This window comes from Morone saxatilis, unplaced genomic scaffold (genome assembly GCF_004916995.1).
Source record: "Morone saxatilis isolate NCDOM2014 unplaced genomic scaffold, NCSU_SB_2.0 Contig24, whole genome shotgun sequence".
Lineage (NCBI taxonomy): Eukaryota > Metazoa > Chordata > Actinopteri > Moronidae > Morone > Morone saxatilis.
In genome coordinates, this window is record NW_023339807.1 from 26,467,797 (window position 1) to 26,477,202 (window position 9,406).

The following is a 9,406-nucleotide window of genomic DNA, read 5'->3' on the forward strand; positions in this document are numbered from 1 at the left end:
GAACCTGGTCTGTCTCTGAACCTGGTCTGTCTCTGAACCTGGTCTGTCTGAACCTGCTCTGCTTACGACCGGGGCTGCACAATTAATCAAATATTAACTGCTTCCCACAAATAAATGAACATAACCGTCTACGATGTTGAATTTGTGCTCGGCTCAGAAAACTCTGCTGCATATCAAATCACTTTTCCAAACTCTCAGGCCGTGTGAAGCATGAAATCAGATCTCTGTTGCTCACAGAATTATTTCCTGACTACTTTATTTCAACCACTGTAGTTTGTTTTGTTGCTTCCAGTATTCTGGGACCTGTAGTGTTAACCAGGCATCAGTGTCGCTGCTCTTCATAATCGTGATCTCAAGATTCAAAATAATCATGATTAGCATTTTGGTGCAGCGCTACTTGTTTGTTGTTTTTTCTACAGTTACTGTTTCCTTCGTCCGTTTATCTTCTTTTCACAGATCATTTAAATCTTCAGTCTGTCACCCAGTTGGCCACAGCAGGTTTTATTATTGGTGCAGGAGGTTTTCACGGGGCCTTAAGGGTTGTATCAGTGCAACAGTTTGAACGTGTCAAGTCTCAGAGCAACTTGAATATTGAAGTTTCCTGATGCAAACTACATTTACATGAGCTCTGCAGCCTGCTTTCTATGTGATGTTACTTTTCACCGTTGAACAGAAGAGCAGCAGCGTAGACGCGACCCGTACCAGCAGAAAAGGCGAGACAATGACGCTGCCTCATCCAGCGACTGCCCTCACATTCCCACTGTAAATGGGTGTCCTTGTTTTTTGCGGCTGCTGTTTACAGCCCACAGAAACCGTCTTTCTTTCTTCACTCCCCGTCTTTGTCATCGTCACTCTCTCCCTTTTTAGCGTCTGACTCATCGCTTCCCTTCCCTCCGGAGTGGTACTGCCCGAGGTTTAAGTGCAGGTCATGTCCAAGAGTCCTCCTTTTTGTTCACAGGTCTCCGTTCGCACATCTGTCGGGCTTCTTTTCCATAAACCCACAGCCCATCCTGATTGGCTAAATCTCTTGGAATTATCTTGAGATGGTTGTCTCTGGATTAAATGGATCCAATGAAGAGCCCAAATGTATTTGCTGTGCTAATTAAAGATATAAATAATGGATTACGGTTCTCACATGAATTCAAACACTAAATTAATTCGTCATCTTCGGGCTGAGACTTCCTTCTTCTTTTAGTTAATTTCACAAACTTTACAGAACAGAGTCAGAAAGTTACGTGTCTCCCTTCCTCTGACAGACAGCGGCCTAGTCTTTGTTCCACCTGTTAGAGATGGAGACACAGTGCCGTATCGCTCTGTTTGTTCTTGTTTTCTGAAGAGAGTTTAATCCCAGCAGCTAATGACCGGACGTTGTAAGCTGAGAGAGAGAGGACAGCACTACTAATGAATGAATCATTGGACTTACCTAAAGCCACTGTTCCTGTAACCCAAGGTAACACAGCCGGTTGCATGGACTGCACTGGCATTCAATACAGCAACCTCCAGCTGAGCATTACCAAAACTACATGTACAGAAATAGCCTTCCCTAGTCTGCCTTTCTCTCTGATTTCAGTGCAGTCAGGAGCATTTTGTGGCACTTGTTGTGGGATTAAAGTGGCTGGATAAGTTTCAATATGCTAATCTGTGATATACTGGGGTTGTGTTGGTTCAAATCAGCAGCTCCCAGACACAAAGTTCAGCCAAAGCCCGACGAAATCATTTCAGTCAACAACACATGCTTCCGTTTCTATGATGAGTCGTTTAATTTGACACAAAATGAATCGCCAAACATTCCTCGATTCCAGCTTCTTCAACGGGATTGTTGTTCCAATTCATTGTAAATGTAATATCTTTAGGTTTTGTATTGTCGGTCAGTGCACAACAAAATGTCACCTTAAACTATTGACTGAACAAATACTAAATTAATCTCAAAGATAACTGACAGAATGTATAAAAAGAAAGTGTAGGTACTTTTTAACACTTTTTTTTTATTAAAAACAGTTTGGTAATAGTATTTCCCAACTTTCTGTACTTGCTGTAGATGAGTGGTGTATTAATGATGTAATGATGTATTTTCACCTCACGTGGTTGTGTAAGTTGGACCTTGTTCATGGTTCCCACACATCCTGGAAAAGCTGGAAGTGTAGAGAGTAGTTTTCCTCCGTCTGCATAATCTGTTTGTATTTGAGCCCCTCGCTCAGATTGCCCATGTAAAGCTGAGAAACTCGACTGTCAGGGAAACGATAAACTGTAGGACACTTTTAAAGCGGGTTCACGTGGAACGATCGTTTAGTCATCGCGTCTGTTTTTTCCAGCGCTGTGAGTTTTCATATCTCCACGCATACTGTCGATTAATGAGCACATTTGTTGTTGCTGTGGTGGATAAATACATGCACAGTGAGGTTGATTGTACCTGTAACAAACTCTTTAACTTTGTGGAAGATACATTTCCTGTCAAATAAAATAAATTCTACTTCAGTTGGACTAATGTAGTCAGTGGGGATCCCCTGAAGAGTTTAGTACGTAATATATTAACATTTGATGAGTGAATATAGCCATAGATTAGCAGTTTGTCCTGATATGTGTCAGACATGAAAATGAAATACTTCTGATTTATTTTATATCCTCTGTTGGTCACATGGTTTGCAACAGCATACTGTATTATACTGTATACCCTTGGGTATCAATATCCTTTTAGTTTCATTCGTTCTGGTGTCTGGCAGAATACTAAATACTCGTCATACTAAACTTCTAGTATAGGTGTCGAATCAAACCGTTGCCATTGTAACAACACTACTCTATGCTGGCATTTTATCATCTTCCTGACTTCATGGTCAAATAAAATGACAAAATAAAACCGTAACCTCCAAAGTGTTTTAGACAAACTCAACACAGCTAACTAAACTGAAATTATAGCCTGAGAACGTCTCTTTATTTTCTCTATAATTGGTACTAAACTGCGTAGTTCTGTCCAGAAAACCTTCCATAAACAGACCTGTAAAATCAGCTCTCTGTTTGGTTGCAGTGCCACCCTAGAGGGATTCAAACCCCTAACCCTGGCAGCGTTTGCAACTCGCCCAAAACTAATTTGTCGGGTGACGCGTGAAGCATTTTGCCCCGACCTGGCTCAGTTTCGGCTACATCTGTCTGTCCACAGCTGGCTGATTGATGTGTTTGTTTCTCAGATGACACAGCAGCTGGTAGAGGTTAGCCCCACAGAGGGTGAGGCTGGCATGAGGAGTCCCGTCCGTCACTCTCCAGCTGGTAGACAAACCCGACCGGTCCCCGAGGACGGCAACTGACACCAACTGACACCAACTGCCAACCTAATACTAATAAATACTTTCTTCTGGCTGTAAGGTTCGTCTCCACCAACAGCCACTTCGACAGGTAACAACTCAATGAGGACATTTCTCTGTGTGCTTACACTTATACGCCACACTCTGGCATACCTGGGAACACTTCTCATTATGTGACCGAGTTTTTAGGTTTTCACCACAAATATTACCCGATTGCTTCGTTCACTGTAAGCAGTCAATGCAGTCTACCCAGCTGAAGGTGGACAAATCTTTGAATGTACAGTGTAAACAACTCAGGCCAGCTTTCTTTCAGCTTCTTTAAAGTGGCTATAATCTAAACAGGCTGTACCTGGAAATGGATGAAACTGGCCAAATATTCTGGGACAAACCTACCTAATGACCTGTAGTAAAGGCATCCCACGAGAGCTGGCTAATGCAGAGTGTGCTTCAAATCGATGAACACTGTTTGTGAGCAAGTGCTGTCCTGTATTGTTAATAAAAACTCCTGGAAAAGGTCCTGGAAAGGTCCTGGAAAACGATTTCTTAAAAAGAGTGGAAACCCTGCTACGTGTAGTGTATTAAATGACAGAGCGGCCGCTCGTAGTGATGATGCTACAGATGATTATCAGCGGACTCTGCGGTTCCCCTCGGAGATTCATGGTGACTTTCAGAAGATGGTTTAGCTGGCCGGCCACAACTGAACTGTTCTGGTTCATTCACACCGCACTCAGTCACTTTCATTGAGATAACTGCTTCATTTCTGGAAGCAGTTAGTGTACAAGTGGTGTAGAAATCAGGGCATGACTCAGGGATTATAACACTATATTTATATGCCATCATTTATCTATGAGTTGACAATGAAAGAGAATGAAAGATACACTGGAAGCTGTACAGATGTTAACAGTTACTTATTGGGATTGTGTGTGTTAACATTGTTAGTTGGTATCCTTTCTTTTATCCTGATAAACAGGGATTATGGAGCTCCAACACTCTGGTACAGGACAGGAAGTTAGCCGACCCTCTTGTTATTTGAATACAGTATTATGCTGACTCACCAGGAGTTTTTTAGAGAAAGTTCAAGTTATCATAGAAGCTGTTGAAGGGAAGTGATACTGTAAAGGAAAGCAGCCGCTCCTCTGCACACTGTGCCAAACACGCCACAATAAAATGCACCCAACAGACATTTGCATTTAAACCACTTTGCTCCCGTTAAACAGCAGTCCAACCACACAGGCCTCTGCAGCAGGATTTGTGCCGATTCATCATTTAGTCATTCAACGGAAAGTTAATCATCTACAATTTTGATCATTTATTCATCATTTACAGAAGAAATTCACTGCTTCCAGCTTCACAAAGCTTCAAAGGGTTCTTACTTCTTTTTGGTGGTAAAGTGAATCTCTTTTTGGGTTTGGTCGGAAAAAACAGGACATTCGAAGACATTAAACAGAAATAACTGTGAAGGAGAGGAAGGATTCAGAGTTTTAGCAAAATAAAAATGTAAAAAAGTTGCATAATTAAGGAAATAAAACAATACAAACAAAACAAGCAAACAACAAAACAATAATCTCTATCCACACAACAGAGCATAAAGCATAAACAGTAGTAAAAGAAAAGAATGAGAGACAGAAAACAAACCTATAGGTAGAAGCACCTTGAACTTGAGTACGATCTAAACTTCCTGAAACCGAATTGAAGTGAAAAATGAACAAATTCACAGAGGATGAACGCCATAGACATTTTTTTATTATCTAGTTTGGGTTAAATAACGTGGGATTGGATCAGTGCAGAGACATGAATACTCGCCGATACCCGATCCCACATTTCAGACAGTATCAGGAGGATTTCACATACTGGTATCAGAACAAGTCCAATATTATACCAAACAGTCTGAGAGATAGATGAGACGAATGACACCAGTCTGTAAATATGAAGCTGCAGCTCTAATACGTTACATGTGATTTCAACAAGCTAAAAACGATTGCTATTTTGAAATGCTAAAAAGTTCAGTGACACAGACGTGACCAGTGGTTTTTTTATCCTGTTGCAATTATTGTTTCAGAAACTGTAAACTGAGTAATTCATGTTTTTGCTGCTGTTCATTCTTTATTGTTAATGTGAACAGTTGGAAACAAAACAAGTGAGCTGGAAGCAGCCTGTGATCCAGTGACTGCTGTACACTCCTGATTTCACCTCAGCTGATGGGGTTAGTGACGCTGGGTAATTGGTCTCATGTCAGCGGACTTTCCATCTCCGTCCCTCTGGAATTCCTCCATTCCTTTTTTCGGTGAAGCGTAACGGTCTGCAGCAAAAGAAAGCGGTTGCTGTATGTGTAACGTGATGGCCCAGAGGACCACAAACCTGTCTGAGGTGTACCACCATGTTCATTCACCCCGCTGTCACGTCAGAGAGTTACAGTACAAATAAAGGCAGTGGTGTTCTGTATATAGTGCTGAAAGGATTGAGTGATTAATCAATGAGTAAACCCACCGTTTGGATATAAGTTAGCCTGACCATTGCTTCATTTTACAAGCTGTTTTCTATTATTTTTAAATGGAATATCTTTGGTTTTTGGACTGACTAATTTTAATGAAATATTATTTATTCTAAATGTACGCGCTGGCCCAACCCATAACCTATGAGTCCCTCCTGTCCGTCCTCCTGTCCGTCCTCCTGTCTTTGCTGAACCATTTGTCTCAGCAGAGAGAGCTCATTCTGTTTCCGGTTATATTTTCTGTGCATTTTCACTCCGTTTCATCCCACTCTCTCCTTTTGATTACTGGGTTTGGAGCCTCCAGCCTATATTTATGCCGTTCTCTCTCTCCAGAGCCTTTGCTCTTTGTGTCCTCATCGGTCTGCCAACGGGAGCTGTTTGGCTGCTCGCTCAGCGGTGGGCAGCGAGCCCTCTCTAACAGCGCTGACATGTCAGCAGCCCCTCTGTCCTCTCCAGGGCTTTCAGCGGCGAGCTCACTCTCGGGGTTATTAGTGTGCAGATCACTGGGGAGCCCGGCCCAGGCTGCACTGCCTTGTGCTGGCTAATTAGCATCGTTTCTGGCTCTGTGGGGTTTTTTTTTTGAAAAGGGCAAGAAACCAAGAGTGCAATCACACCTACACTACACTGTTTTCTGTGTTATAGTTAGTTTAGTTGGGGAGTTTGTTGGAGTGCAGTCCTCCCACTTATAACAAGTTCCTGTAAACACAAGTCACATCAGACTCTCAGTAGTTTGTTTATCAGACACATTTTTGTTAGCATTCATCTCAAGAGGTTCAAAAGTTTAGAAGGAAGAGCAAATCTGATTCCAGTCTGTGTGAAACTTCACCGACGTTTGACAGCTGCTTCAAAGAAAACGAGTTACAAGTTTTTTGTTTGTCACTGGAAAAATGCAGAATTTCAGTTTTCTATCGATCTTCAGACTTCTGACTTCAAAACAAGGCATTTAAGAAACAATCTGAGAGCAATCTGAATACATCACTTTGTTCTCTGGGGAATTTTAATGGGTTTTTTGACAATTTTCTGACATTTTATGGAATAAACGATTCATTGATTATATGAAAAACAAGACTACAGACACACACTGTGAGGCTGTACAGCTACGGCATTCCTGCACGCTGATGTTTAAGATAATCATCAACTTTATTTCTATAGCGCCTCTCAAAACCAGAGCTTCACAAAATACAATACAATATGTGCAAAGATTGCATAAAGCCTTAAACTACTCAGAGATAGAAATGTCAACAATCAAACGTAGAGATAAAACTAAATATTAAAGAACAATTTATTTCGTCTTAAGTTTGGATGAACAGTCAGGAGATCCACTGATCAACTGATCAATGATGAACAAATGAAAATAATTGCTAGCTGCAGCTCTTGTTATGTAGTTCTTAGTTCTTCATATCAAAGCAAGCATAAAAGCATATTAAAATGTACCTCAATCCATTGGAAGTTGATTTGATTTGACACATTGTGAACAAGTAGATTTACTTGAATGTTTGTGATAAACTGAAGGATGAAAATGTTCCTTTTGGCTGCAGAAAACACTGAATTTGTCAAAAAAAGAAGCCTATTAAGTCCGTATGATTGTTAGAAATAGATATAGCAGATAGTGAATGAACGGCAGCACACAAGACTGAAAGAATTAACGTCACTGGTGGGTTGCGTGCGTTTGCTCTATACTACCCTGTATACATCGCCCTCCATGTGAGCAGCTCTGTGAGGTCACAGCTATCGCACTCGACCCTCGGGGCTCGCCGTAGAGTGGCAGCACCCTTCCATCTCTATCATCGGTGACCTATGACCTCCTCTGTTGTGCTGGAAGAAAAGCTGAAGGGGGACATGAGCTCAGCTCTGCTGTCATCAGGGTCACAGCAGAGAGGAGAAACCTGCTCGTCTATTCTCCCTACAACTGGCTTTCAAGCTGAAACCTTTATTTACAAGTGACGCACACACACTGAGGGCAAGGTTGTGTTTTCAGACTGCAAAAAAAATATAAAAGCTTTGTGGATTTAGTGTAGAGATGTGCAGACCACACACACAAGAATCTGCAGGGTTTCCACACATCCTGGAAAATATCTGGAAAACCTGGATATTTAGAGACCTGTTTTTCCAGTCGGGGAAATATCTGGAAATTAATTAAAATGAGCAAATATCCTCAATATCAGGTTGCCTTCGTAAACCTGAACAAAATTGGAAATTGATTTCTTAAAGGACCCGTTTCTTGTTGAGGGTTTACATCATGATGCCACAGTGTTAGATGATACGGCCTTCATATTTTCTGTCCACATGGCGCAGCATGGCACATTCACATCCGACAGCCGTTCAGGAGCAGCTGATTGGTCCTCGCTCCGCCCTGTACGCTGCCCGACCAAGCAGACAATCTAAAATGAGTCCTGCGGCTCCAATCGTACAGTGTGCACAATTTAATCCTCAGAATTGAATCCATATATTGACATAATCCTCGGTTGGACTGAAAAATGATGAGAAAGAAACTGATCTTCGTGCTTGTCAAACACATATGACAAAGATCTGAGGTTTTGTGATCCGTGCGAGCAGCAGATTTCTAATGAAAGCCACACAGATATGTTCTGTAGAATCAGATCACGTGGCTCACCGCCAACATGCCGACATCTTTGAACGTTTAACGGCATCAACCTCAGAAGTTTGTGGTAATTTTGGCGGTTTGGCTGAGCAGCGTCAAGATGGAGGACAGTGAGACACAAACAAGGAAATAAATGAAGAGGAATAGTGACTTTGTGTGTGATTTCAGCAGAGGAACAAATACAGACTGTGTAACCGAGACGTTGTAGGAAGAGGTGGTAAAGTGTTGTAACAAAGACATGTGACTGTAATTGGTCGGGAGCATCGGGGTGGGAGGGATTGTTCAAACATTTATTTTATTCTGTGTTTGCACTGCGTAATGCTTCGAGCAGCCAACAGGAAAGTGATTCATTCTTGGTGTAAACGTACAAATAGAAACTTTGTGTTTGGACTGTTGAAAAGGATTAATTTCCTATTCCTGACTGCTTTCTTCAGTATCCTGATTCATTATTAATGGCTGTCATATAAAATACATTAAGTGCAGAAATATTTTCTTATTTAAGGCTTATAGTAGCTATCTACTAATCCTCCCTCTTATAAAACTTTAAAGCACTGTTGAGGGGAAGCAGAATAGTGAAAATGTCTCTAATCTATTACTGGATTAAATAACAGCAAAGACCGTCTGAGCTGCTACACAAAGGCACCATGTCGGCTCTTGTAATGGCACCAGTGACGGTTTTTGGAAACTTGACATGCTGTTTAAAAAGTGAGCCCGTTTTACCCACCTTGCTCTCAGACTTGTAGATGGACTGTACTTGTATAACACCTTTCTGGTCTTCAAAGCGCTCTACACTACGTGCCACATTCACCCAGCGCTGGCATCACAAACAGATTCACTCAAATTTGGGATTATCATGTCCAAGGACACGGGGATCGAACCTTCTGAATAGTGGACGACCCTCTCTACCTCCTGAGCCACAGCCGGCTCCAAACTGTGCTGCACATCAACTACACTGTTTCCAGGATCACTGAAATTTGTAGAATCTCTAGATCTGCTCGCTTGACATGGCATTTTACC

At 41.7% G+C, this 9,406-nt stretch overlaps 2 protein-coding genes across 2 annotated transcripts in view; both read left to right on the top strand.

Annotated features, from left to right (window-relative positions):
• The window catches only part of LOC118336472, a 744,338-nt gene that overhangs the window by 553,955 nt on the left and 180,977 nt on the right, over positions 1-9,406 (top strand). The gene's annotated exons all lie outside the window — the stretch shown is intronic.
• plekhf2 (pleckstrin homology domain containing, family F (with FYVE domain) member 2) overlaps positions 1-9,406 on the top strand; it is a 23,200-nt gene that overhangs the window by 6,897 nt on the left and 6,897 nt on the right. The gene's annotated exons all lie outside the window — the stretch shown is intronic.